At 42.1% G+C, this 27,939-nt stretch overlaps 1 protein-coding gene across 1 annotated transcript in view; it reads right to left on the bottom strand.

Moving 5' to 3' along the window:
• Nucleotides 1-27,939, bottom strand: part of LOC110525279 (adhesion G protein-coupled receptor V1) — a 255,023-nt gene that overhangs the window by 66,048 nt on the left and 161,036 nt on the right. The gene's annotated exons all lie outside the window — the stretch shown is intronic.

Genomic DNA, 27,939 nt, shown 5'->3' on the forward strand with positions numbered 1-27,939 from the left:
ACCCTTGGGACAGAGCCTTGTGCCACTACCAACCCATAGCAATATTTCTGCTTATGTAACACCGTCTGACATCCAGCCCCGCGCCAGTGCAAAACACCAGGGATGGAGGGAGTGAGGGAGGGTGAGAAGGGAAAGAGAAGGAGGACACCGAGTGTCCTAACTCGGCTGGAGAGAAAGGAGACAAGCAAGAGAGAGAGAGATAGAGATAGAAAGAGAGAGAGAGAAATAATGAGAGTGAGACAGGAAGGCAGAGAGAGAGAGATAAAAAAATAGAGAGTGAGAAAGAGAGAGAGAGAGAGAGCGAGAGAGAGCGAGAGAGAGATACAGGCAGGTAGAGATAGAGAAAGACGATTGAAAGTGAGAGAGGGAGGAAGAGAAAGAGAGAGGGATTGAAAGTGAGACAGGCAGAGAAGAGGGAAAAGGACTGTGGCTGCAAAACTTGCCAGACAGCCAGGAGAGCTTCAGAACGTCCAGATGGCAGGTCAAGTACACTGCAGAATTATGCCTCTTCATCTCTCGTACAACTCTCTAGGTGCATCATCATCATCAGACTGCAGCTAATTCATCAAAGTACCATGCTGGTGTAAACACACAGTATTGTATATCGTCTACACTATATACTATACTATACATAGAATACTAATAAACTATAAACTCTGCCCCCTTTCACACACACAGATAACAACACGCAGGTGTGAATTGCATAACGTTTGTGTGAGCCAGAGTGTTAGTTTCTTGACAGGACATAATAAGTCTGCGTATTGACTCATGTCTTGTCGTTGGGGTGAATAACATGTTTGTACAGCCGGCTTGTATTTATCAGGTTGACAGTAACGTCAGTGTTACAAGAATATATTTCACCCTAGTATGTATAGTATTTACGTGTGAAGAGTTTCATAACTACTGCTTTCGTAACTCTCAAATTGTCAGAGGACCATCCGCATACGGTCATTCTCAGGGAGCTAGTTATATTTCCAGAGCAACATTAGTGTGGAAACCCCAGGATGACAGGGGGGGACACTAGCCCAGAGCCACAGCCTATCCATGATGACCCAGTAAACATCACAAATACCAACTGCTCTCCATATAAGCACCTAAGCCGCGCGAGAGAGCAAACAAGCTCTCCCTTCCAATCAAACAAGTTGAGTATTAGGATGCGTTGCCTATTGCGCTACAGCTGTGCTCAATTTACTTCACAACGCGGTTGCTCAGAGCAACCTAGGGCAACAAATAGAGCATGAAGCTGTGTCATTTTACTTCAGCGTTGAGATTGCACCTCCACTAGGGTGGTGTGTCAGTTGTTTAGTCCTTTCTGTCCTGTTGTTCTTTTCAAGTTGCTCTTAAGAAGGGCTCAAGATGGGAACATAGTTTGAAACCCCACCCTGCCGCCGTCATTACAAAGCGACCTTTCCAAAGCAAACAGATAGTTAGCGACTCCACACACCACATTCTGTTGTTGAATTAGGCAAAAAGTCAGGCTTTATTTAAATTAACAAATGGGGTAATTCTGTTTCCGGTTTGTTTTGCAGCTCTGTATGGTGAGAAAAAAGGAGGGACGATACAGGAAGGATCTGGGATGGAGCCTTTGAAAAAGGTGGTTGCTTAGAATTGTGATTCCGGGCAGCAGTTATTGGGCCCGAATAAAACCTTGGGCAGGGTTTCGGAGTAATACATTGCATGTAAGGGATTACAAAAAAACTGTAACTGTAATCCGTTATGTTACCAGCAAAAATATTGTAATCAGATTAGAGATACCTTTGAAAAACTAGATGGTTACTTCGAGGATTACTTTTAAATTCAGAAAGGAGGTTTGAGACTATCTGTGTTCTCAATGACGTTCAAATCAGCATTGAAAAAAGGCGCAAGTTTAAGTTTGTTCCACCTGAGCGAGTCTGACCACAAGTCAGAGACCACTATGATGACACACCAAATGTGTTTGATGGATTGCTGGAAAAGAGCAGGAGGCTACAGTCCAAGCTATGTCTTCCAATGGTGCGACTGCTGTTGGCATCCAAATATTATCCAACTTGAATAAATGCTTGGAGGTAAGGATGACAGCAGTGGTTTAGTCTACGGCAATACAGATATCACTTATTATTGATATCTACATAGCACATTGATGTGAATCACACTGTTGCTCTCTCATTTAGCTATTCGCGCCTTACGGATTGTGGTTGTTGTGGATGGCTGTTCATAAATCTAAATGTGTATTTGAACCCAATAATGGTTGAATTCAAGAAGTTTAAGCTGCCTATCAATCATTGTTTAAAAACCAGTAGACAGCCAGTGAAAAATGTGCTCTTGCAACAGCTGCACAGTGCGGATCCCAGCCTATGGAACAACAGCTGCACAGTGCGGATCCCAGCCTATGGAACAACAGCTGCACAGTGCGGATCCCAGCCTATGGAACAACAGCTGCACAGTGTGGATCCCAGCCTATGGAACAACAGCTTCACAGTGCGGATCTCAGCTTATGGAACAACAGCTGCACAGTGCGGATCTCAGCTTATGGAACAACAGCTGCACAGTGCGGATCTCAGCTTATGGAACAACAGCTGCACAGTGTGGATCCCAGCCTATGGAACAACAGCTGCACAGTGCGGATCTCAGCTTATGGAACAACAGCTGCACAGTGCGGATCTCAGCTTATGGAACAACAGCTGCACAGTGTGGATCCCAGCCTATGGAACAACAGCTGCACAGTGCGGATCTCAGTTTATGGAATAAAAGTGGTGCTTTTATTGCTCAATCTAATTCATGCTGATAAAAAAATACATCCATAGACCTAATGGACACAAGCTTAAACGCGAACACTTCTGATAGACTTAAAGGGGAAATCTGTAGTTGCCACATCCATTTTTGGACTTTTAAATTATAATAATATCCATTGATTCTTGAAGAATATAACTTAGAAATCCCTCATGAGATTAAACTGTATAGCCTAATTTTCAATTTTTTATTTAACCTTCATTTAACTAGGTAAGTCATTTATGAACAAATTCTTATTTACAATGACGGCCTACCCCGGCCAAACCCGGACGACGCCAGGCCAATTTTGCGCCGTCCTATGGGATATAACGTGGTTAAAACAATAACTGACATCATGGAGGGTCAGTCCTTGCATCCATAGCTCTGTCTATTAATCTGAGAGAGTGGATACATGTCTCCAGGCCCATCCCTCAGATGTTATTTTTTGTTTTTTTCATCTGTGGATTTGCCCTTTAAACAGCTGCATGTTATCAAGATATCAAAGTGTCACCAATTTCAGTAGTAGTCAAAGCATGCCATTCCATGAGCGCAGCATTTATTTTATAACTCTAATCAATGAGCCCAATCAGTCCTCCATGACAACATCGTAAACAACAGAGTAGGGCTGGCTAATAAGTCCTTAGTTTTGGGGATATGCTCAGGTAAAACAATTTGTCTAATCTATACTTCCATATTTCCAAGTCCTATTCTTGAAGATCAAGGGGTATAACATTTATTGGAATACTGGAATTCTGATAGACTTCGGTTTATAATGTAACGAAATAATTTAATCGTATTGGAAGCTGGAAAAGCTGGAAAACAGGTTCTATCTCAAGGCCATCAGACTGTTAAACAGCCACCACTAACATTGAGTGGCTGCTGCCAACACACTGACTCAACTCCAGCCACTTTAATAATGGGAATTGATGGGAAATGATGTAAAATATATCACTAGCCACTTTAAACAATGCTACCTAATATAATGTTTACATACCCTACATTATTCATCTCATATGTATACGTATATACTGTACTCTATATCATCTACTGCATCTTTATGTAATACATGTATCACTAGCCACTTTAACTATGCCACTTTGTTTACATACTCATCTCATATGTATATACTGTACTCAATACCATCTACTGTATCTTGCCTATGCCGCTCTGTACCATCACTCATTCATATATCTTTATGTACATTTTCTTCATCCCCCTACACTTGTGTCTATAAGGTAGTAGTTGTTGAATTGTTAGGTTAGATTACTCGTTGGTTATTACTGCATTGTCGCAACTAGAAGCACAAGCATTTCGCTACACTCGCATTAACATCTGCTAACCATGTAAATGTGACAAATCAAATTTGATTTGATTTGATTTTAGAGGGCGATGGGTTAGTAGATGCCTACATAATCAACCCATAAAGTACAATGTAACATCCATACATGGCCAGCTATGTAAACTCTAACATTCATTTATCCTGCAATAGATGTCGTTAGATTCGTAACATACATGTTTGTCTTCTTCTAATGCCTCTTAAGGGGAAAGTAATCTAAAAGTACCAGAATACAATCAGATTACGTTACCGAGTTTGGATAATCCAAAAGTTACGTTACTGATTACAATTCTGGACAGGTAACTAGTAACTGTAATGGATTACATTCTGAGAAAGTAACCTACCCAACCCTGACATTTGATTAGCCAAGGGCACATCATGCCACAAGCATCGCACGCGGGTGAGCACACGCCCGCACATACACGCCAACCAACCAGTAGTGGTGTGTGAGTAAAATCACTATGTTTTGTGATAATTGTGTTGCTTGCTCTATAACCTGTTAGTTCATATGCCTTGACACCATGATGTATAAGTCTGAGACAATAAGAAGACACAGTTGCAGAATAAGACACAGTGCAGCATCCTCTGTCCAGTGAAGTCCACAAAGCCTATTGCATATAACAAACAGTTACACTACCTACAGCATGGTCAATCAAATGAGCTATTAAACTACTATTGATTTAGAATAGCAGAGAGATTCCGCAACTCAAAAAGAAAACAGGAGCTGCCTCCACTATTCCAGCACCATTTCAACTTCAACATTTCAACATCATCAAATCAACCTATGCTTAGTCTAAGACAGTGACAACTAAAATGTTCACAAAACAATTTCAGTCCAATCAATGTAAGCTAAACAGCGTGTGGCTGTCCATGGGACTGATTTGTGTGTGTGTGTGTGTGTGTGTGTGTGTGTGTGTATATACAGTGCCTTGCGAAAGTATTCGGCCCGCTTGAACTTTGCGACCTTTTGCCACATTTCAGGCTTCAAACATAAAGATATAAAACTGTATTTTTTTGTGAAGAATCAACAACAAGTGGGACACAATCATGAAGTGGAACGACATTTATTGGATATTTCAAACTTTCTTTACAAATCAAAAACTGAAAAATTGGGTGTGCAAAATTATTCAGCCCCTTTACTTTCAGTGCAGCAAACTCTCTCCAGAAGTTCAGTGAGGATCTGTGAATGATCCAATGTTGGCCTAAATGACTAATGATGATGATAAATACAATCCACCTGTGTGTAATCAAGTCTCCGTATAAATGCACCTGCACTGTGATAGTCTCAGAGGTCCGTTAAAAGCGCAGAGAGCATCATGAAGAACAAGGAACACACCAGGCAGGTCCGAGATACTGTTGTGAAGAAGTTTAAAGCCGGATTTGGATACAAAAATATTTCCCAGGCTTTAAACATCCCAAGGAGCACTGTGCAAGCGATAATATTGAAATGGAAGGAGTATAAGACCACTGCAAATCTACCAAGACCTGGCCGTCCCTCTAAACTTTCAGCTCATACAAGGAGAAGACTGATCAGAGATGCAGCCAAGAGGCCCATGATCACTCTGGATGAACTGCAGAGATCTACAGCTGAGGTGGGAGACTCTGTCCATAGGACAACAATCAGTCGCATATTGCACAAATCTGGCCTTTATGGAAGAGTGGCAAGAAGAAAGCCATTTCTTAAAGATATCCATAAAAAGTGTTGTTTAAAGTTTGCCACAAGCCACCTGGGAGACACACCAAACATGTGAAAGAAGGTGCTCTGGTCAGATGAAACCAAAATTGAACTTTTTGGCAACAATGCAAAACGTTATGTTTGGCGTAAAAGCAACACAGCTGAACACACCATCCCCACTGTCAAACATGGTGGTGGCAGCATCATGGTTTGGAACTGCTTTTCTTCAGCAGGGACAGGGAAGATGGTTAAAATTGATGGGAAGATGGATGGAGCCAAATACAGGACCATTCTGGAAGAAAACCTGATGGAGTCTGCAAAAGACCTGAGACTGGGAGGGAGATTTGTCTTCCAACAAGACAATGATCCAAAACATAAAGCAAAATCTACAATGGAATGGTTCAAAAATAAACATATCCAGGTGTTAGAATGGCCAAGTCAAAGTCCAGACCTGAATCCAATCGAGAATCTGTGGAAAGAACTGAAAACTGCTGTTCACAAATGCTCTCCATCCAACCTCACTGAGCTCGAGCTGTTTTGCAAGGAGGAATGGGAAAAAATTTCAGTCTCTCGATGTGCAAAACTGATAGAGACATACCCCAAGCGACTTACAGCTGTAATCGCAGCAAAAGGTGGCGCTACAAAGTATTAACTTAAAGGGGCTGAATAATTTTGCACGCCCAATTTTTCAGTTTTTGATTTGTTAAAAAAGTTTGAAATATCCAATAGATGTCATTCCACTTCATGATTGTGTCCCACTTGTTGTTGATTCTTCACAAAAAAATACAGTTTTATATCTTTATGTTTGAAGCCTGAAATGTGGCAAAAGGTCGCAAAGTTCAAGGGGGCCGAATACTTTCGCAAGGCACTGTATGAGAGTTTCTACTGTAAGTAGAAAAAACATGTAGACTAATCTTACTTAGAGAAACGCCAACGCCATCCTCCTCTTTTTGATGTTGCCGAAACGGTCTATGACTGTCATACAGTACATGCTTTTAGTTTCTGTTGTCCTAGGCTACCTGGCTAAAATTATTGCTCGCTAGCCAAATTTCCTTTCATTGGCAACGATTAAGCTAGCTAACATTAGCCTTCTACATCTAGCTACATTCTAAACTTCCATACTCTCAGGCCAGAGGCACAATGTATCAATTAATGGTTGGATCAGAACCACCGTTATAATCATTGGCCAGTATGGAGAATTGAGTAAAAAAGTCTAAATCCCTATCTCCATCCATGGCTAATTTAGGAAAGGGACAATTTTAGCTAGGTAGCTAGCCAACGGAGCTCAACAACACAACGAGGTACAAAAATTTTTTTCTGTCAATGATGTTTGGCTTTTGATGTGATTGGTGTGAAGCCAAATCCAAACTCACTGTTATTATCTATACATAGCCACTTTAATAATTCTACCTACATGTGCATATTACCTCATTTACCTCAACTAACCGGTGCCTTGCAATTCGCACATGGACTCTGTACCGGTACCCCCTGTATAAAGTCTCGCTATTGTTAATTTACTGCTGCTAAATAATAAAAAAAAACATTTTGGATTTGAATATCATACAGACAGCATCAGATAGATGGGGCTATACATACAGAGAGAGAGGGACGTTATTTTCTCGCTCAGATGCTTTCTCCGGTGAGATACAATCTCGCTTGTTATTTTACTGCTGCTGAATTTAAATGATTATTTTTTTATTTGAATGTCATACAGACACCTCTTACGAATTGAAGGAAACCACAGAGAGGAAAGAATACATGAACACACGCCACTGACACCAACACAGACTCAGGGGTAGAAGTAACATAGTAAATGTAAATCAGGGACACTCCAATTAGTATGATATGCTACATTTCCTATGGTATGTATTCATTTGTGTATGCCATCATACATTTCATATGATATGTTACAAATTATAATTAGCATGATATGTTATGAATTCCATTTTGTTGTGGCTAACATTAGCTAGGGGCCAACACTAAAGTTAGCTAGGTCGTTAACGTTAGCTAGGCTAGGGAATAAGGTTAAGGTTAGGGTTTAGGTTAGGAACTAGGTTAATAACTTCATTGGGATAGGGGGCAGCATTTTCACTTTTGGATGAAAAGCATGCCCAGAGTAAACTGCCTGCTACTCAGTCCCAGATGATAATATATGCATATTATTATTGGTATTGGATAGAAAACACTCTGAAGTTTCTAAAACTGTTTGAATGATGTCTGTGAGTATAACATAACTCATATGACAGGCAAAAACCTGAGAAAAAATCCAACCAGGAAGTGGGAAATCTGAGGTTGCTCGTTTTTCAACTCAGCCCCTATTGAAGATACAGTGGGATATTGGTAATCTAGCACTTCCTAAGGCTTCCACTAGATGTCAACAGTCTTTAGAAACTTGTTTGATGCTTCTACTGTGAAGTGGGGCCAATTTTTTATTTTATTTTTTTATTTCACCTTTATTTAACCAGGTAGGCAAGTTGAGAACAAGTTCTCATTTGCAACTGCGACCTGGCCAAGATAAAGCATAGCAGTGTGAACAGACAACACAGAGTTACACATGGAGTAAACAATTAAGTCAATAACACAGTAGAAAAAAAGAGAGTCTATATACATTGTGTGCAAAAGGCATGAGGAGGTAGGCAAATAATTACAATTTTGCAGATTAACACTGGAGTGATAAATGATCAGATGGTCATGTACAGGTAGAGAATTGGGATTCCTGGGAGTGCATTCTGATGAAAATCATCAAAGGTAAGTGAATTTCTTTTATACTGATAACAAGTTCAAACAGGCGCCATTAATACAGGTAACGAGTGGAGGACAGAGGAGCCTCTTAAAGAAGAAGTTACAGGTCTGTGAGAGCCAGAAATCTTGCTTGTTTGTAGGTGACCAAATACTTATTTTCCACCATAATTTGCAAATAAATTCATTAAAAATCCTACAATGTGATTTTCTGGATTTTTTTCCCCATTTTGTCTGTCATAGTTGAAGTGTACCTATGATGAAAATTACAGGCCTCTCTCATCTTTTTAAGTGGGAGAACTTGCACAATTGGTGGCTGACTAAATACTTTTTTGCTCCACTGTACATGTATTGTGTAACATGAAGTCCTATGAGTGTCATCTGATGAAGATCATCAAAGGTTAGTGATTAATTTTATTTATATTTCTGCTTTTTGTTACTCCTCTCTTTGGCTGGAAAAATGGCTGCGTTTTTCTGTGACTTGGTGGTGACCTAACATTCCGCTAGCGGAACCCCGTTCCCAGAAAGGTTAAAGGGTTAGAGAAAGGGTTAGCTAACATGCTAAGTAGTTGCAAATTAGTAAGTAGCTAAAATTCTAAAGCTGTCCGTGATGAGATTCGAACACACAACTAAATGGGTTACTAGATGTTTGCGTTATATTCATATTATACGCTCACCCATCCACTCCGACCAACCACCCTACTTTCGCTTTTGCCTTAAGTAACCATCTGTCTTATGTAACCATACCAAACGTAACATATCATACTAATTTGAGTGTCCCGGACTTACGTTTACTACGTTACCTCTAGTGTATTAGACCAGGCTGCACACACATAAACTTGATTTTCTCTTCTTCATGTGCCTTGTCAGAGTGTAGCCTATATTGCATGGCAGGGAGTGGGTCAGCTCCAGTCAATAAGCCCACCCCCAGACAGAGCCTGTCCATTGATTAAAGCGACAGTACAACCCCACCCACCATTCCCCTCCCACCCCTCTTCTGTTTCAGACAGTCTCTCTATCTCATGACCTTTCTGTCTGAGACCTTGACCACCACACTCCCAAATCAACACCCCCTTCCACTGCTCCAAACTCCTTTAACCCTAATTGAGAGAACAGGCATAGCAAATTGTTTTCATCATCTGTTTTGTAAGATCATACAGAGGTGTATGATAGCTACCTTGTTGGCTTGGATGGTTTCCTACGTAGCTACCTCGTTGGCTTGGATGGTTTCTGTTTATGTGTATAGCCTTTAGCGTGCTGGTGGTGGTAGCTAGCACAGACGTGTGGAACTGTAAGTAGAGGCTAGAGGGGCTGCAGCTGCTGTGGCTACATAGCTAAACGGCCGAGTCATGATAGCTAAATCTCCACATCTCTCTCTATCTGCTCTGTTGGCTAATGGTGACCCTGTGATGACATAACAGAGACCCGATAGGGGTGCTACTCTAGCCAGAGGGCCTTGAAAAGAGGGTGTGTGTGTGGTGGGTTGGGTGTGAGTGTATGATTGTGTGTGTACTGAGCCATTTACTTTATGTTTGTATTCTTATCTTTTATTTATTCAGTCAAACAACTGTTGCACAGCAGCCAGGGATGTATTGTTCTCTGCTGGGTGAGACTCAGGGTTCAGAAAGCCTAAACCTTATACAGAGCCTTCAGAAAGTATTCACACCCCAGGACTTTGTCCACATTTTGTTGTGTTACAGCCTGAATTTAAAATGGATTAAATTGAGATTTTGTGTCACTTATCAATACACCATACCCCATAATGTCAGATGCATTTTATTTGTAGAACATTTTCACAATTAAAAGCTGAAATGTCTTGAGTCTATAAGTATTCAACCAACATAAGTTGCATGAACTCATTCTGTATACAATAATAGTATTTAACATTATTTTTTAATGACTACCTCATCTCTGTACCCGACACAATTATCTGTAAGGTCCCTCAATCGAGTAGTGAATTTCAAGTAGAGATTCAACCACAAAGACCAGGGAGTTTTTCAATGCTTAGAAGGGAAGATCAGTCAAAATAAAAAAAAAGGAGATGCTGAATGTCTGGGGCGGCAGCGTAGCCTAGTGGTTAGAGCGTTCGACTAGTAACCAAAAGATTGCAAGATCAAATCCCTGAGCTGACAAGGTACAAATCTGGTGTTCCGCTCCTGAAAAAGGCAGTTAACCCACTGTTCCTAGGCCGTCATTGAAAATAAGAGTTTGTTCTTAACTGACTTGCCTAGTAAAATAAAGGTAAATATCCCTTTGAGCAAGGTGAAGTTATTAATTAGGCTTTGGATGGTATACACCCAGTCATTACAAAGATACAAGTGACTATCCTAAATCAGTTGCCGGAGAGGAAGGAAACTGCTTAGGGATTTCACCATGAGATCAAAGTTGATTTAAAAAAAGTTTGAGTTTAATGACTGTGAAAACAGAGGATGGATCAACATCATTACAGTTACTCCACAATACTAACATAAATGACAGAGTGAAAAGAAGGAAGCCTGTAGAGAACACAAATATTCCAAAACATCAATCATGTTTGCAATGAGGCACGCAAGTAAAAAATGTGGCAAAGAAATTAACTTTTTGACCTGAATACAAAGTGTTATGAGCAGATCCAAAAACTTGACGTAGCTTGAAGAATTTTAATAAAGAATAATGGGCAAATATTGTACAATCCAGGGGTGGAAAGCTTTTAGTCCTACCTCAATAGACTCACAGCTGTAATCACTGTCAAAGGTGATTCTAACATGTATTTATTTATATTTCACCTTTATTTAACCAGGTAGGCCAGTTAAGAACACATTCTCATTTACAACTGGCCAAGATAAAGCAAAGCAGTGCGACAAAAAGAACAGAATTACACATGGGATAAACAAACGTACAGTAGGAAATCTGTATACAGTGTGTGCAAATGAAGTAAGGAGGTAAGGCAATAAATAGGCCATAGTGGCGAAGTAATTACAATTTAGCAATTAACACTAGAGTGATAGATGTGCAGATGAGGATGTGCAAGTAGAAATACTGCTGTGAAAAAGAGCAGAGCAACAAATATGGGGATGAGGTAGGTAGTTGGTTGGATGGGCTATTTACAGATGGGCTATGTACAGCTGCAGTGATCGGTAAGCTGCTCTGACAGCTGATGCTTAAAGTTAGTGAGGGAGATAAGTCTCCAACTTAAGTGATTTTTGGAATTCGTTCCAGTCCTTGGCAACAGAGAACTGGAAGGAAAGGCAGCCAAAGAGGTGTTGGCTTTAGCGATGACCAGTGAAATATACCTGCTGGAGCGCGTACTACGGGTGGGTGTTGCTATGGTGACCAGTGAGGTGAGATAAGGCGGAGCTTTAGAGACTTATAGATGACCTGGAGCCAGTGGGTTTGGCGACGAATATGTAGCAAGGACCAGCCAACGAAAGCATACAGGTCGCAGTGGTGGGTAGTATATGGGGCTTTGGTGACAAAACGGATGGCACTGTGATAGACTGCATCCAATTTGCTGAGTAGAGTGTTGGAGGCTATTTTGAAAATGACATCGCCGAATTCAAGGATCGGTAGGATAGTCAGTTTTACAACAGTATGTTTGGCAGCATGAGTGAAGGAGGCGTAATAGTTGCGAAATAGGAATCCGATTCTAGATTTAATTTTGGATTGGGGATGCTTAATGTGAGTCTAGAAGCACAGTTTACAGTCTAGCCAGACACCTAAGTATTTATAGTTGTCCACATATTCTACGTCAGAACCGTCCAGAGTAGTGATGCTAGTCTGGCAGGTGCGTGCAGCGATTGGTTGAGGAGCATCCATTTCATTTTACTAGCATTTAAGAGCAGTTGAAGGCCATGGAAGGAGTGTTGTATGGCATTGAAACTCTTTTGGAGGTTTGTTACACAGTGTCCAAAGAAGTGCGAGATGTATACAGAATGGTGTCGTCTGTATCGAGGTGGCTCAAAGAATCACCTGCAGCAAGAGCGACATCATTGATATATACAGAGTAAAGAGTTGGCCCGAGAATTTAACCCTGTGGCACCCCCATAGAGACTGCCAGAGGTCCAGACAACAGGCCCTCCGATTTGACACTCTGAACTATCTGAGAAGTAGTTGGTGAACTCGGCGAGGCAGTCATTAGAGAAGCCAAGGCTCTTGAGTCTGCCAATGAGAATGTGCTGATTGACAGTTTCGAAAGCCTTGGCCAGGTCGATGAAGATGGCTGCACAGTACTGTCTTTTATTGATGGCGGTTATGATATCGTTTAGGACCTTGAACGTGGATGAGGTGCAGCCGTGACCAGCTCGGAAACCAGACTGCATAGTGGAGAAGGTACAGTGGGATTCGAAATGGTCGGTGATCTGTTTATTCACTTGGCTTTCGAAGACTTTAGAAAGGCAGGGCAGGATGGATATAGGTCTGTAACAGTTTGGGTCTAGAGTGTCTCCCCCTTTGAAGAGGGGGATGACCGCGTCCGCTTTCCAATCTTTAGGAATCTCAGACGATACAAAAAAGAGGTTGAACAGACTAGTAATAGGGGTTGCAACAATGGCGGCGGATCATTTTAGGAAGAGAGGGTCCAGATTGTCTAGCCCAGCTGATTTGTAGGGATCCAGATTTTGCAGCGCTTTCAGAACATCATCTGTCTGGATTTGGATGAAGGAGAAGCGGGGGGGGGGGGGGGGGGGGGCAGTTGCTGCGGGGGGTGCAGGGCTGTTGGCCGGGGTTGGGGTAGCCAGGTGGAAAGCATGGCCAGCCGTAGAGAAATACTTATTGAAATTCTCGATTATCGTAGATTTATCAGTGGTGACAGTGTTTCCTAGTCTCAGTGCAGTGGGCAGCTGGGAGGAGGTGCTTTTATTCTCCATGGCCTTTACAGTGTCCCAAAACTTTTTGGAATTAATGCTGCAGGATGCAAATTTCTGTTTGAAAAAGCTAGCTTTTGCTTTCCTAACTGACTGTGTGTATTGTTTCCTGACTTCCCTGAAAAGGTGCATATCGCCGGGATTATTTGATGCTAGTGCAGTACGCCACAGGGTGTTTTTGTGCTGGTCAAGGGCAGTCATGTAACGGTTGTCTTCCTCTGACGAGGAGGAGTAGTAGGAAGGATCGGAGGACCAATGCGCAGCGTAGTAAGTGTTCATGATATTTATTACAACTCAGAACACTAAAGAATAAAACAACAAAGAGAACGAAATGAAACCGAAACAGTTCTGTCTGGTGCAGACACAAAACAGAAAACAGAAAATAATCACCCACAACTCAAGGGTGAAAACAGGCTACCTAAGTATGGTTCTCAATCAGGGACAACGATTGACAGCTGCCTCTGATTGAGAACCATACCAGGCCAAACACAGAAATCCCAAATCATAGAAAAAAGAACATAGACTGCCCACCCCAACTCACGCCCTGACCATACTAAAACAAAGACAAAACAAAGGAACTAAGGTCAGAACGTGCCAAGTCAAGTCTGGAGTGAACCAAGGGCTATATCTGTTCTTATTTCTAAATTTTTTCAAAGGGGCATGATTATTTAATTAAGATAGTGTTTTATTTTTCTGACATTTTTAATGCATTTTAGAATTTTTCTTCCACCTCAACATATTTTGTGTCGATCGTTGGGCAAAAATGACAACTAAATCTATTTTAATACCACTTTGTAACAACAAAATGTGGAAAAAGTCAAAGGGTGTGGATACTTTTTGAAGGCACTGTATATCAAGTACAATGAAATCATTTTCTGTCAGCGATCTACACTAAATACTCTGTAAATAGGGGAGGAAAGACAGACTTCAGTCGGGGGAGATCGACAGACTCCAGGTGTTAACATTTGTTAGATGTATGGATGAATGTGTTTCCCTCCCAATGTGTATCCCTCCCAATGTGCTCTCCAATCTCATATATATATTTTGAAAACAGGGGTGCCGGGGTGCCAAGTTTTTGAGAGAAAAATGATTACTTGTTAAACAAAATCTCTTTCTCTGAGCAATTGCATTACTATAAAATAAATAATTTTGTGAGCATACAATATAGTTGTATACATTTTTACTTATTTTTATCAAGGGTGCCAATAACTTTGGTTGTGACTGTATATACACAGTGCACTCTGGTAAAACATGAATCACTAAGGCACGCCTGAACAAACAACTAAAAGCCTGCCTCTAATTTCTGATCCCAGGGTACCAGGGTCTCTCTCTCACACAGATGCAACCCAGTTCCAGGCACCTCTGCGCCCAGGGAATAGATACATGCCTGGCATTGCAGCAGAGTGGAAGAGCAGAGGTGGGACTAAGGGAATAAAGCTTCCTCTGTGGAAGATTGTGTGTTTGTCATGAAACACCAAGGCCAAGGCCGAGGACCCGGGGGAATGCCATTGGTCACACAGTTCAGCAGACGGGCCAATCAGCGGGGCTCCCCTTTGTTCTCTGGTGTTAACAACCTGGCATCCAACCATGTGCTTTGTTTTTATGTCTCTGGTCTGAAGGGATTAGACATGATGTCAGATTGTGCTGTCTCAGTGCCAGGTTGTTATTGTTTTTATGTCTCTGGTCTGAAGGGATTAGACATGATGTCAGATTGTGCTGTCTCAGTGCCAGGTTGTTATTGTTTTTATGTCTCTGGTCTGAAGGGATTAGAAGTGATGTCAGATTGTGCTGTCTCAGTGCCAGGTTGTTATTGTTTTTATGTCTCTGGTCTGAAGGGATTAGAAGTGATGTCAGATTGTGCTGTCTCAGTGCCAGGTTGTTATTGTTTTTATGTCTCTGGTCTGAAGGGATTAGACGTGATGTCAGATTGTGCTGTCTCAGTGCCAGGTTGTTATTGTTTTTATGTCTCTGATCTGAAGGGATTAGAAGTGATGTCAGATTGTGCTGTCTCAGTGCCAGGTTGTTATTGTTTTTATGTCTCTGGTCTGAAGGGATTAGACGTGATGTCAGATTGTGCTGTCTCAGTGCCAGGTTGTTATTGTTTTTATGTCTCTGATCTGAAGGGATTAGAAGTGATGTCAGATTGTGCTGTCTCAGTACCAGGTTGTTATTGTTTTTATGTCTCTGGTCTGAAGGGATTAGAAGTGATGTCAGTTTGTGCTGTCTCAGTGCCAGCTGGAGGTTGTTTTTCTGTCTTTGGGATAAATATTGGGGCGGCAGGTAGCCTAGTGGTTAGAGCATTGGGTCAGTAGCCGAAAGGTTGCTGGAACAAATCCCTGAGCTGACATGATAAAAATCTGTCATTCTGCCCCTGAACAAGGCAGCTAACCCACTGTTCCCCGGTTGGCCGTCATTGAAAAGAAGAATTTGTTCTTAACTGACTTGCCTAGTTAAATTATATATATTATTTTTAAGAATAAAGTGATCTCAAGATGAAATCCAATGTATCTGAGGTATGCAAACGAGGTTTGAACAAGAGTTAGGATTTGAGGTCTCAATAAAGCCTACAACAAATTGACATCCAATTGGCTTTTTATCTATTTAAACCATTGATGGTAACACAGAGCTGTTGCCTGCAATTAGGATTAAACTGCGAACTACAAAACAAAGTTATTGCTAATGATTCAGCAATCACTGAAAACAACAGCAGCTTTTGTGATAAAAACATAACCTCACAGAAGAACACAAGGAAAAAGATGTCAAACAATGAGTGCGAGGAATTTAGTATCTTGGTGCTGATCCTGGAGGCATCCTCCTTCCTTGTGTTGTGCTAATCTAACCAAATCGATAGCGCTGTGTGCTGATGCTAGCTAGCTAGCGTGCCACTGGGCTAATAATAGGATCTGACAGAAGCATTACATCAGTGGGAGTGGAGACCTGTCCGCCAGACGGTCCATAGCACCAGTCGGCCGTCCTTTCCACTCCTTCTCTCCCTCCGCCCCCTCCTCCCTCTCTCCCTTCCTCCTCTATCAGCTACCGGTCTGAACTAGCTCTTTCCAGCCCAGGCAACATCTTGGGTGTTTCCTCAGCTGCTTTTGTTCAGACACAGACTGCAGTGCAGAGCACCAGCTTAAGCCCACGCCGACCCCCACCCCCATCCCCAGTGGGCCCTAGCTTCCTCCATCCCATCCCTCAGACACAGGCAAGCAGCCTGCTACTGGTCTCCTTCAGCAGCCCCACCCCATCAGGTTACATAGGTATGGCTAGCTCACTCGTTGGTGGGTTTGTGGGGCAGTGTGGGACAATGTGGTCTCAGGGAAATTTATATTATTCTGTACATAAATTCGTCCCACTCCATTTTGTATGACATGTTACATTATGAATGGAATAGCAGTCGTACAATATTATACAAATTAGAGGACATATAGAATCATACGTCTTACCTGGTCGGATAATAACGTACGAATGGGATGATGTAATTTATCATACATCTTGGAGGACGTATAGTATTGCGAGTCATTATCTGAGACCAGGTTACTTGTTGCACTGTTACAACAAAAAAGAGAATTACTTGCACCTGCCTACCCAGGTAGGATGGTGACAGAGTGAAAAACAACCTACCGCAGCACGGTACGTGCTCAGAGTTTTAACAGCAACAACAGCAGAGGAAATGGGAACATGTAACTGCTACGTACATACAGTGTATTCAGAAAGTATTCAGACCCCTTGATTTTTTCCACATTTTGCTACATTACAGCTTTATTCTAAAATGGATTAAATTGTTTTTCCTCCCCCCCTCATCAATCTACACACAATACCCAATAATAACAAAACAAAAAAAGCTATTTTAAAATATTTGCAAATGTATAAAAAACCCAGAAAAATCCCATTTACATAAGAATTCAAACCCTTTTCTCAGGACTTTGTTTAATTACATCAAGTCCCTCCTCTGTAACTTGGATTTCACATGAGTATTTCTGTACAGCTGTTAACTGTACAAATGTGCCTAATTGGTTTATTAATACATTTTCAAGTTCACAACTGTGCACTCTTTCACTATAATAGCTACTGTAAATTGGACAGTGCAGTTAGATTAACAATAAATTAAGCTTTCTGCCCATATCAGATATGTCTATGGGGGGTGGGGCGGGATCCTGTAGATGTTAACTTATTCTGTGCCTCTGTGGTACAGTTTGTATTGCTATCTATCTGTGCGGTTAGTCTTTCTATTTCCTTTGTTAACATGAACACTTTTAACCTAAATTGTTTTTGTTTAAGAGATGAGCACTGGCTTGGTTTTTGCGCTGACATGCATTGTCAAATCAAATAAAATTTTATTGGTTACATACACATCGTTAGCAGATGTTCATTTGAGTGAAGTGAAATGCTTGAGCTTCTAGATCCGACAGTGCAGTAATATCTAACAAGTAATATAATAAATTCACAACAACTACCTTATACACACAAATGTAAAGGGATGAATAAGAACATGTACATAGAAATATATGGATGAGTGATGGCCGTGAGGCTTAGGCAAGATGCAGTAGATGGTATAGAAGACAGTATATATATGGATGAGTGATGGCCGTGAGGCTTAGGCAAGATGCAGTAGATGGTATAGAATACAGTATATATATGGATGAGTGATGGCCGTGAGGCTTAGGCAAGATGCAGTAGATGGTATAGAATACAGTATATATATATGGATGAGCGATGGCCGTGAGGCTTAGGCAAGATGCAGTAGATGGTGTAGAATACAGTATATATATGGATGAGCGATGGCCGTGAGGCTTAGGCAAGATGCAGTAGATGGTATAGAATACAGTATATATATGGATGAGCGATGGCCGTGAGGCTTAGGCAAGATGCAGTAGATGGTATAGAATACAGTATATATATGGATGAGCGATGGCCGTGAGGCTTAGGCAAGATGCAGTAGATGGTGTAGAATACAGTATGTATATGGATGAGTGATGGCCGTGAGGCTTAGGCAAGATGCAGTAGATGGTATAGAATACAGTATATATATGGATGAGCGATGGCCGTGAGGCTTAGGCAAGATGCAGTAGATGGTATAGAATACAGTATATATATGGATGAGCGATGGCCGTGTGGCTTAGGCAAGATGCAGTAGATGGTATAGAATACAGGATATTTATGTAAATAAGGCATTTCTGTTATTCATTGTTAATACATTTGCAACAATTTCTAGAATGAAGGATAATGAAGGATAATTTAAAACAATGACAGATAATGAATAATTAAGGATAATGAAAGATAATGAAATATAATAGGACAATAGAAAATGTAGGATAACGAAGAATAATGGATAATGATGGTGGTTGCAGCACTGTTCCAACGGAGAATGCAATGCCTATTTCTAATCCACTAGGATACAGGGAAAAATGTGATCCTCTTATAACAAAAAGACCCCCTCAAAACACCAATGACAATACCTGTGACGACCGTTCTTTGACAGAGAGCCCTGCATGCCGTAGGAGATGACATTTTGCTGTTGCTGTTTGACACCTTGTACAAGTTGCTTCAGGTCAATGCGTATCAGTAAAGTTCACTCATGTTTTCGGTCAACACTCTCCGCGAGCCTGGCTGAATCCACAAGGACTGGGCTGTTTTCAAATAAACAACCAGTCCTGTTTCGCACCCAAACAACCACCACGCTCCTCCACCCCCTTGGGACATCATCACCCGCACCACAGAGACCATCGCGAGGAGTCGGGGTGAGAGGGGAACGCGGGAATAGACAGAAACAATGTTGAATGCATCACGAGCCTGCACAAAGCTACGACTAGAGGAGCGATGAGGGTGTTCATATAAAATATCACAGCTTCCTATACGTGAGACGATGATAGTGGTTCCTAAAACAGCAAGGCCAGCAGGGACCATGGTCACACGTTTGAAAACATGGCTATCACTCCATCAGGTCCACAGAGCCATACCCATGTCCCCAGGTGTTTGTCTGGTAACGAGATCACCTTCGCCATAACATTCTATGCACATAAAAGCTGTTGAACTGCCAACTGAACTGCTACGGTATGTGATGGGAAGTCTGTTTTATTTTATTTTAATTTCACCTTTATTTAACCAGGTAGGCTAGTTGAGAACAAGTTCGCATTTGCAACTGCGACCTGGCCAAGATAAAGCACAATAAAGGCACAACTTTAAAAGTTTGTTGGGCTGGTTGCGTCATCACCAGAGCCACACGCCTCTCTGTAAATCAGGGGATCACCTAACTGTGCAACTGTAATCAAAGGATCCCGGCACCACTTGACATCCATTTGAGAGGTTTGGAGGGGGACTGGGGATTACATCACTGGATCATTGCATCCCTTCCTGATATCATGATCCTGTCCAATACGAGTGGGTGCTTGATGACTGTATAATGGTCCGTTGACCGAAGAGGGATCCCCCAGTATTGTACTGTACCAAGACTACTGCATTCATCAATGAGTGGATCAATACATGAGGCAGGTCAGGTTAGGCACTGAACATTCAGTTCTGCTGTCCACACAGCCAATTCTGATGTGATTAATCAGCTGTTGCAGCCACTATATCTGGCTGTTTCAAATGAATGTCTTTAGGAAATGAATTGTTATCTAACATCACATAGGCAGCTTTTGCACACTGACATTGGAAGGCTGTACTTGTCTTTAGGGATAACTGGGTGCAGTGCTTTGTTGAAGAATATCCAGACTGCTTGAGTATACAGTAGGACAGGACTGTTTCCAGCATAAAGCCTCCAGAACAACCAGCAAGTGAGTTCTAGGAGACAGAGCAGAGGGCTTCAACTGTTTCTCCTTGGAGCAGAGCCTTGAAATGTATTAGTGTGCTCTAACAGCATGGCATTAGATTGCAGTGGCGGTGTTTGGAACTATTCATTGGCAGGCCATTCATTTGTTCTGCTTTCTGTGAGCTCTGACCATGGATGGAGAGTGGCCCCAACAGGACAGAGTGGGTAACGACTGACAGCAAGAGCAGCTGGACTAGCTATCGCTCTTCCTTGAGTGGCACAGTTAGAGAGTGTATGTGTTTGTGGGTGTGTGTGTGCGTGCGAGTGCGTGCCTGCGCGCATGTGTGTGTGAGAGAGTGAGAGACTGTGCTTGTTGGTGTGTTGTCATGGTAACCCTCGCCTTTGACTCCACAGATGAAGCCTGGTTCTGTCCCAACACTTCTCTGACCTAGTGTTAACCTAAACAAAAACTCTATGACTGGGCAGACTGAGTGTGATTGGCTGTTACTGTATACTGGGAACAAAAGGTTTAAATATAAACAAGGCTCAGTCTAATTAGGGACATTTCCACTCAGCAGCACATCCAGGCTCTTCCAGGAAATTGATCCTTTCTCCTTTTCTATTTCGGGCCGGCACACCAATCATTGTGCTTCCAGCCTTGCACAGTGTTGTTCTTCAACCTAACATTTGTCTTATTTCAACATTGTTACAGTTTAGAAAGCAAACGCTACAATGTGCAACATTGTGGGAAATGGAGCAAGGCCTTTTCAACAAAGTCAAGCCACTGGTTACACAAAGTTTTATATGACATGACTGTATTTCATAGTTAAGATATCATCAATACTGGTATACTGAGGTATCAACAAATAGTAAATCACCAATACTGGTATACTGAGGTATCAACAAATAGTAAATCATCAATACTGGTATACTGAGGTATCAACAAATAGTAAATCATCAATACTGGTATACTGAGGTATCAACAAATAGTAAATCATCAATACTGATATACTGAGGTATCAACAAATAGTAAATCATCAATACTGGTATACTGAGGTATCAACAAATAGTAAATCATCTTAGTAACAGGCTGTGCCAGGAAGGGCGCTATATGCAAAAGCAACACAACACCACTGACCCCGTTATTCTGAGTAAACAAACAAATCAACCACATCAAGCCAGTGAGTTGACCGTGAGTTTTCCCTGTATCACCTTCCAAAGTTCAGTCTGAAACAGATTTAGAGCCGCTAACGCAGCAGAGTGGAGTGGGCTCTCTGTCAGACAGTCCAGGTGCCCTCGCTTGTTTATCGGTTAACGTGGTGACAGCCTGGGCTGATGAGATACAGAACGGCTCAACTCCGCTGGCCCATAGCTCTATTTCAACTCATTGCGTGTTAAATGGAAATACGAAGACAAACTTAAACTACTAGGGTAATGAATGATGACTCATTTATCGTGTACACAAAACAGTACACAGCCAAAATAAATACACTTTAAACGACACAACAGTAAGGTAAAAACAACTAAATGTTCTATGCAATGATGGTAATCCAGCCTTTCTCAGAACTCCCACGGAAACAAGAATGAGACATCTCAAATGGATTATCTTGCCCACAAACTTAAATAAACACTTGGAACACTTTGTTTCAAACTAAAAGCCTAAAACCACGACTGTTTACACAACAGCAGCAACATAATATTTTTGAACATTGTGAAATGCTTTATAAAACATAAACTGACTAACTAGTAAAAATTTGCAGCACGTAAGTAGAAGGGTCTATAGATGTGCCACAATAGTAGGATTGTAGGCTACCATTAATCTGGAGGAGAAATAAACACACTCCTGTTTGGGCGAGGTGCTGGCTAGCGGAGTAGAACACCTGAAGAAGGAGAGCTCCACACAGGGTATAACGATGAAGACAGCTGGTCTGTCGAAACGTTGGTTATTAGGTTATTAAACGACTGCATCTGAGCTCCTAGAGTGTTTGGCTCTCCTTTTCTTTACCATTCATCTGATGCCAGATAAGACTTCTGGGAAAAGCTGAGCAAAGCCATAAGCTGTCAAGGCCACTGATACAGCTCAAACATCAAATTTATGCTTCATAGGGTTGAAAACAATTACTGTAACACAACACATATACATCTGTCATGGCAATCTGGCAGATGTAATCCGATGTAGTACAGAACTCTTGGCCTCCAAACTGTCTCTCCACTTTGGAAGCATTTAACAACAGGATTCAAACTTTGAACGCCGTAATAATGTAGTTATAACGTGGTTTGTGCTGTGGTGAAGACAGCCACAGTCAGTACTGCTGACCCATGGTGGTCCAGTCAGTCCACGTGGCTGCAGGGCCGTGCTAGTCAGATGTGGGAGAAAGGCCACACCAGCTTTGTCTGGAAAGAGGGGTAAAGTTCAACGCTGCTGGAGCTTCTGTGTTTTTGGGGTCACCCTCATTGAACAAGCCCCCTCATTGGTAAAACAAGAGAATGACCTCGTCTGCTGTACCACAGGGGCATAGTCGAACCCACGTGGAGAGGTGGAAACACACTGGAATGGCAAAACATACCCTGCCCTGCTTGTTCATCTCAAACACACGCAGCTTAGAGACATAACACACAGCAGTATCCACAAAGCATCTCAGACTACGACTGCTGAGCTAAGATCTGTCCATATAAATGTTATTCATTATGATCTAAAAGGAAAAACTGATCCTAGATCCTACTCTGATTCGCTTTGTGGATACAGACCCTGGTCTGACCCATATAAACAACTCCTACAGTTGAAGTGGGAAGTTTACATACACTTAGGTTGGAGTCATTAAAACAAATTTTTCAACCACTTCTTGTTAACAAACTATAGTTTTGGCAAGTCGGTTAGGACATCTACTTTGTGCATGACACAAGTACTATTTCCAACAATTGTTTATAGACAGATTATTTCACATAGAATTCACTGTATCACAATTTCAGTGGTTCAGAAGTTTACATACACTAAATTGACTGTGCCTTTAAACAGCTTGGAATTTTCCAAAAATGATGTCTTGGCTTTAGAAGCTTCTGATAGGCTAATTTACATAATTTGAGTCAATTGGAGGTGGACCTGTAGATGTATTTCAAGGCCTACCTTCAAACTCAGTGCCTCTTTGCTTGACATCATGGGAAAATCAAAAGAAATCAGCCCCCAAAAATGGTAGACCTCCACAAGTATGTTTCATCCTTGGGAGCAATTTCCAAACGCCTGAAGGTACCACGTTCATCTGTACAAACAATAGTACGCAAGTATAAACACCATGGGACCACGCAACCGCCTGCATATTTACTCGGATTAAATATCAGGAATTGTATTTGGCTAAGGTGTATGTAAACTTCCAACCTCAACTGTATCTATCTAGGATATAGCATGTACTCATTCAACGCACGTACGCACACACACACACACACACACACACACACACACACACACACACACACGATGACAAGGTTGATGTATATGAGTCAATGCATGTACAGCAGATAAGGGCAGCAGACACAGTGCATTAGGGAAAGTACTCAGACTATTCTAAAATGGAGTTGAAAACAAAATCTATCTACCCAAAATAACCCATTATGACAAACCGAAAACGGTGTTTAAAAAAAAAAATGTGGCTAATTTATTCAAAATTAAAACATTAATTTCCTATGAGACTCGAAATTGAGCTCAGTTGTATCCTTTTTCCATTGATCATCCTTGAGATGTATTTATGACTTGATTGGAGTCCACCTGTGGTAAATTCAATTGATTGGACATGATTTGGAAAGGACACACCTGTCTTTATAACGATCCCATAGTTGACAGTGCATGTCAGAGCAAAAACCAAGCCATGAGGTCGAAGGTATTGTCCGTAGAGCTCCGAGACAGGATTGTGTCGAGGCACAGATCTGGGGAAAGGTACCAAAAATATATCTGTAGCATTGAAGGTCCCCAAGAACACAGAGTCCTCCATCATTCTTAAATAAAAGAAGTTTGGAACCATCAAGACTCTTTCTAGAGTTGGCCACCCACCCAAACTGAGCAATCGGGGGAGAAGTGCCTTGGTCAGGGAGGTGACCAATAACATGATGGTCACCCTGACAGAGCTCCAAGGTTCCTCTGTGGAGATGGGAGAACCTTCCAGAAGGACAACCATCTCTGCAGCACTCCACTAATCATGCCTTTATATTAGAGTGGCAAAACGGAAGCTATTCCTCAGTAAAAGGCACAACAGCATGCTTGGAGTTTGCCAAAAGGCATCTAAAGGACTCAAACCACGAGAAACGAGATTCTCTGGTCTGATAAAACCAATTTGGCCTGAATGCCAAGCGTCATGTCTGGAGGAAACCTGGCACCACCCCTACGGTGAAGCACGGTGGTGGCAGCATCATGCTGTGGGGATGTTTTTCAGCGGCAGGGACTGGGAGACTACACAGGATTGAGGGAAAGATGAACGGAGCAAAGTACAGAGAGATCCTTGATGAAAACCTGTTCCAGAGTGCTCAGGACCTCAGACTGCGCTGAATGTTCACCTTCCAACCTGACAGAGTTTGAGAGGATCTGCGGAGAATAATGGGAGAAACTCAACCAATACAGGTGTGCCAAGCTTGTAGCTTCATACCCAAGAAGACTCAAGGCTGTCATCGCTTCCATAGGTGCTTCAACAAAGTACTGAGTAAACGGTCTGAATACTTATGTAAATGTGATATTTCCTTTTTATATATATATATATATATACACATACACTCACACACATTGGAAAACATTTCTAAAAACCTATTTTTGCTTTATCATTATGGGGTATTATGTGTAGATTGATGAGGGGGAAAAATGTAATCTATTTTAAAATAAGGCTGTAGCATAACTAAATGTAAAAAAACGTCAAGGGGTCTGAATACTTTCTGAATGAACAGTAATGGCAGCAAATGAGGGCAGCAGATGGGGGAAACAGATGAGGGAGCAGATGAGGGCAGCAGATGAGGGCAGCAGATGAGGGCAGCAGATGAGGGCAGCAGATGAGGGCAGCAGATGAGGGAAGCAGATGAGGGCAGCAGATGAGGGCAGCAGATGAGGGCAGCAGATGGGGGCAGCAGATGTATGGTGTATGATGTATGGTGTATGGTGTATGATGTATGGTGTATGGTGTATGGTGTATGATGTATGATGTATGATGTATGGTGTATGATGTATGGTGTATGATGTATGGTGTATGATGTATGGTGTATGATGTATGATGTATGATGTATGGTGTATGATGTATGATGTATGATGTATGGTGTATGATGTATGGTGTATGGTGTATGATGTATTGTGTATGGTGTATGGTGTATGGTGTATGATGTATGATGTATGGTGTATGATGTATGGTGTATGATGTATGATGTATGGTGTATGGTGTATGGTGTATTGTGTATGGTGTATGATGTATGGTGTATGATGTATGGTGTATGATGTATGATGTATGGTGTATGATGTATGATGTATGATGTATGGTGTATTGTGTATGGTGTATGATGTATGATGTATGGTGTATGGTGTATGGTGTATGATGTATGGTGTATGATGTATGGTGTATGGTGTATGATGTATGGTGTATGATGTATGGTGTATGATGTATGATGTATGGTGTATGATGTATGATGTATGATGTATGGTGTATTGTGTATGATGTATGATGTATGATGTATGGTGTATGATGTATGATGTATGGTGTATGATGTATGATGTATTGTGTATGATGTATGATGTATGATGTATGATGTATGGTGTATGATGTATGGTGTATTGTGTATGATGCATGATGTATGATGTATGGTGTATTGTGTATGATGTATGATGTATGATGTATGGTGTATGATGTATGATGTATGATGTATGGTGTATTGTGTATGATGTATGATGTATGATGTATGGTGTATGATGTATGATGTATGGTGTATGGTGTATGATGTATGATGTATGGTGTATTGTGTATGATGTATGATGTATGATGTATGGTGTATGATGTATGATGTATGGTGTATGGTGTATGATGTATGATGTATGATGTATGGTGTATTGTGTATTGTGTATTGTGTATGATGTATGATGTATGGTGTATTGTGTATGATGTATGATGTATGGTGTATTGTGTATGATGTATGATGTATGGTGTATTGTGTATGATGTATGATGTATGATGTATGACGTATGGTCTGGAAGAATGAAGTTATTTTGAAAGCATCTCTCCACTCTTGCTATGTTTGGCAATGTGTTGCAATAGAAAGAGGTGGTTGCAGGTATCTAACTCAGAATTCATATGATCTTTCAAGATTTGGAGAAAAAGAAGAAACTCGCACACTGCTCTTTAATAAGCTTTACGTATTGACCTCAAGGCCTTTGTCAGGGCAGTTATGAAGTGCGAAACCATTTTGGGGATGTTCCTTTGTGTTAAGGAGAATAATGTGATTAGACGTGGTAGTAGGTCCCTCCGTGATAAGAAGTGTACAATGTTATCAGGTTTGGGTAGGTAGGAGGGTATAGTTCAATGTTGTCAGGTTGCTGCAATCAGCTCAGGAAGGGAACTGAGTTCATCAGCAGTGGTGACACTAATGACTCACAGGATGTCACAGTGTGTCACTTCCTCTTTCTAATGTCCTCTGCACTGTGGGTAGCTGTGAGCTGAGTAGACTTTCAGGGTGGGTTCATAACTGTGGGGCCCTGACAGCCCTGCTTAGCCCAGCAAAAAGAGCACAGATTGACTGATGGACAGATCACAGAACATAATAGAACCAGAATCCTCCCAGTCACCCTGACAACACCGGAGAGAGAGAGAAGAGAGAGCGAGAGGAGAGGGAGAGAGAGGAGAGAGAGAGAGAAAGAGAGAGAGAGAGGGTGGGAGGGAAGGAGAGAAGAGACGAGAGAGAAAAGAGAACTCTTTCATATTTTTCTAGCACCATGGGTACGAGTCAGTCCACGTGGTCGCAGGTCTGTGCTAGTCAGATGTGGGAGAAAGGCCATCCTCCTGCCGCTGTTTGCAGAGCTATGTCAGGAAAAAGGGGGTAAGTTCACGGCCGCTGGTGCTTCTGTTATTGGGGTCAATATCTTTGAACAAACTCTCCTCATTGGTAAAACAAGAAATCTGAGAGTGACCTCGTCTGCTGGGCCAGAGGAGCAGAGTCTAACCCACGAGGAAAGGTGCAAATACACTGGGAATGACAAAACATCCTCCACCCTCCACCTTGTAATCTCGTCACCTCCACCCTGTCCTCTCCTCACCTCCACCCTGTCCTCTCCTCACCTCCACCCTGCCCTCTCCTCACCTCCACCCTGTCCTCTCCTCACCTCCACCCTGTCCTCTCCTCACCTCCACCCTGTCCTCTCCTCACCTCCACTATGTCCTCTCCTCCACCTGTCCTCTCCCCCACCTGTCCTCTCCTCTCCTCCACCCTGTCCTCTCCTCACCTCCACTATGTCCTCTCCTCCACCTGTCCTCTCCTCACCTCCACCCTGTCCTCTCCTCACCTCCACCCTGTCCTCTCCTCACCTCCACTATGTCCTCTCCTCACCTCCACTATGTCCTCTCCTCCACCTGTCCTCTCCCCCACCTGTCCTCTCCTCTCCTCCACCCTGTCCTCTCCTCAACTCCACTATGTCCTCTCCTCCACCTGTCCTCTCCTCACCTCCACCCTGTCCTCTCCTCTCCTCCACCCTGTCCTCTCCTCTCCTCCACCTTGCACACTCCTCACCTCCACCCTGCCCTCTCCTCAACTCCACCCTGCCCTCTCCTCAACTCCACCCTGCCGTCTCCTCACCTCCACACTGCTCTTTAATAAGCTTTACGTATTGACCTCAAGGCCTTTG

This window comes from Oncorhynchus mykiss, chromosome 6, assembly GCF_057628025.1.
Source record: "Oncorhynchus mykiss isolate SJ-2025 chromosome 6, ASM5762802v1, whole genome shotgun sequence".
NCBI lineage: Eukaryota > Metazoa > Chordata > Actinopteri > Salmoniformes > Salmonidae > Oncorhynchus > Oncorhynchus mykiss.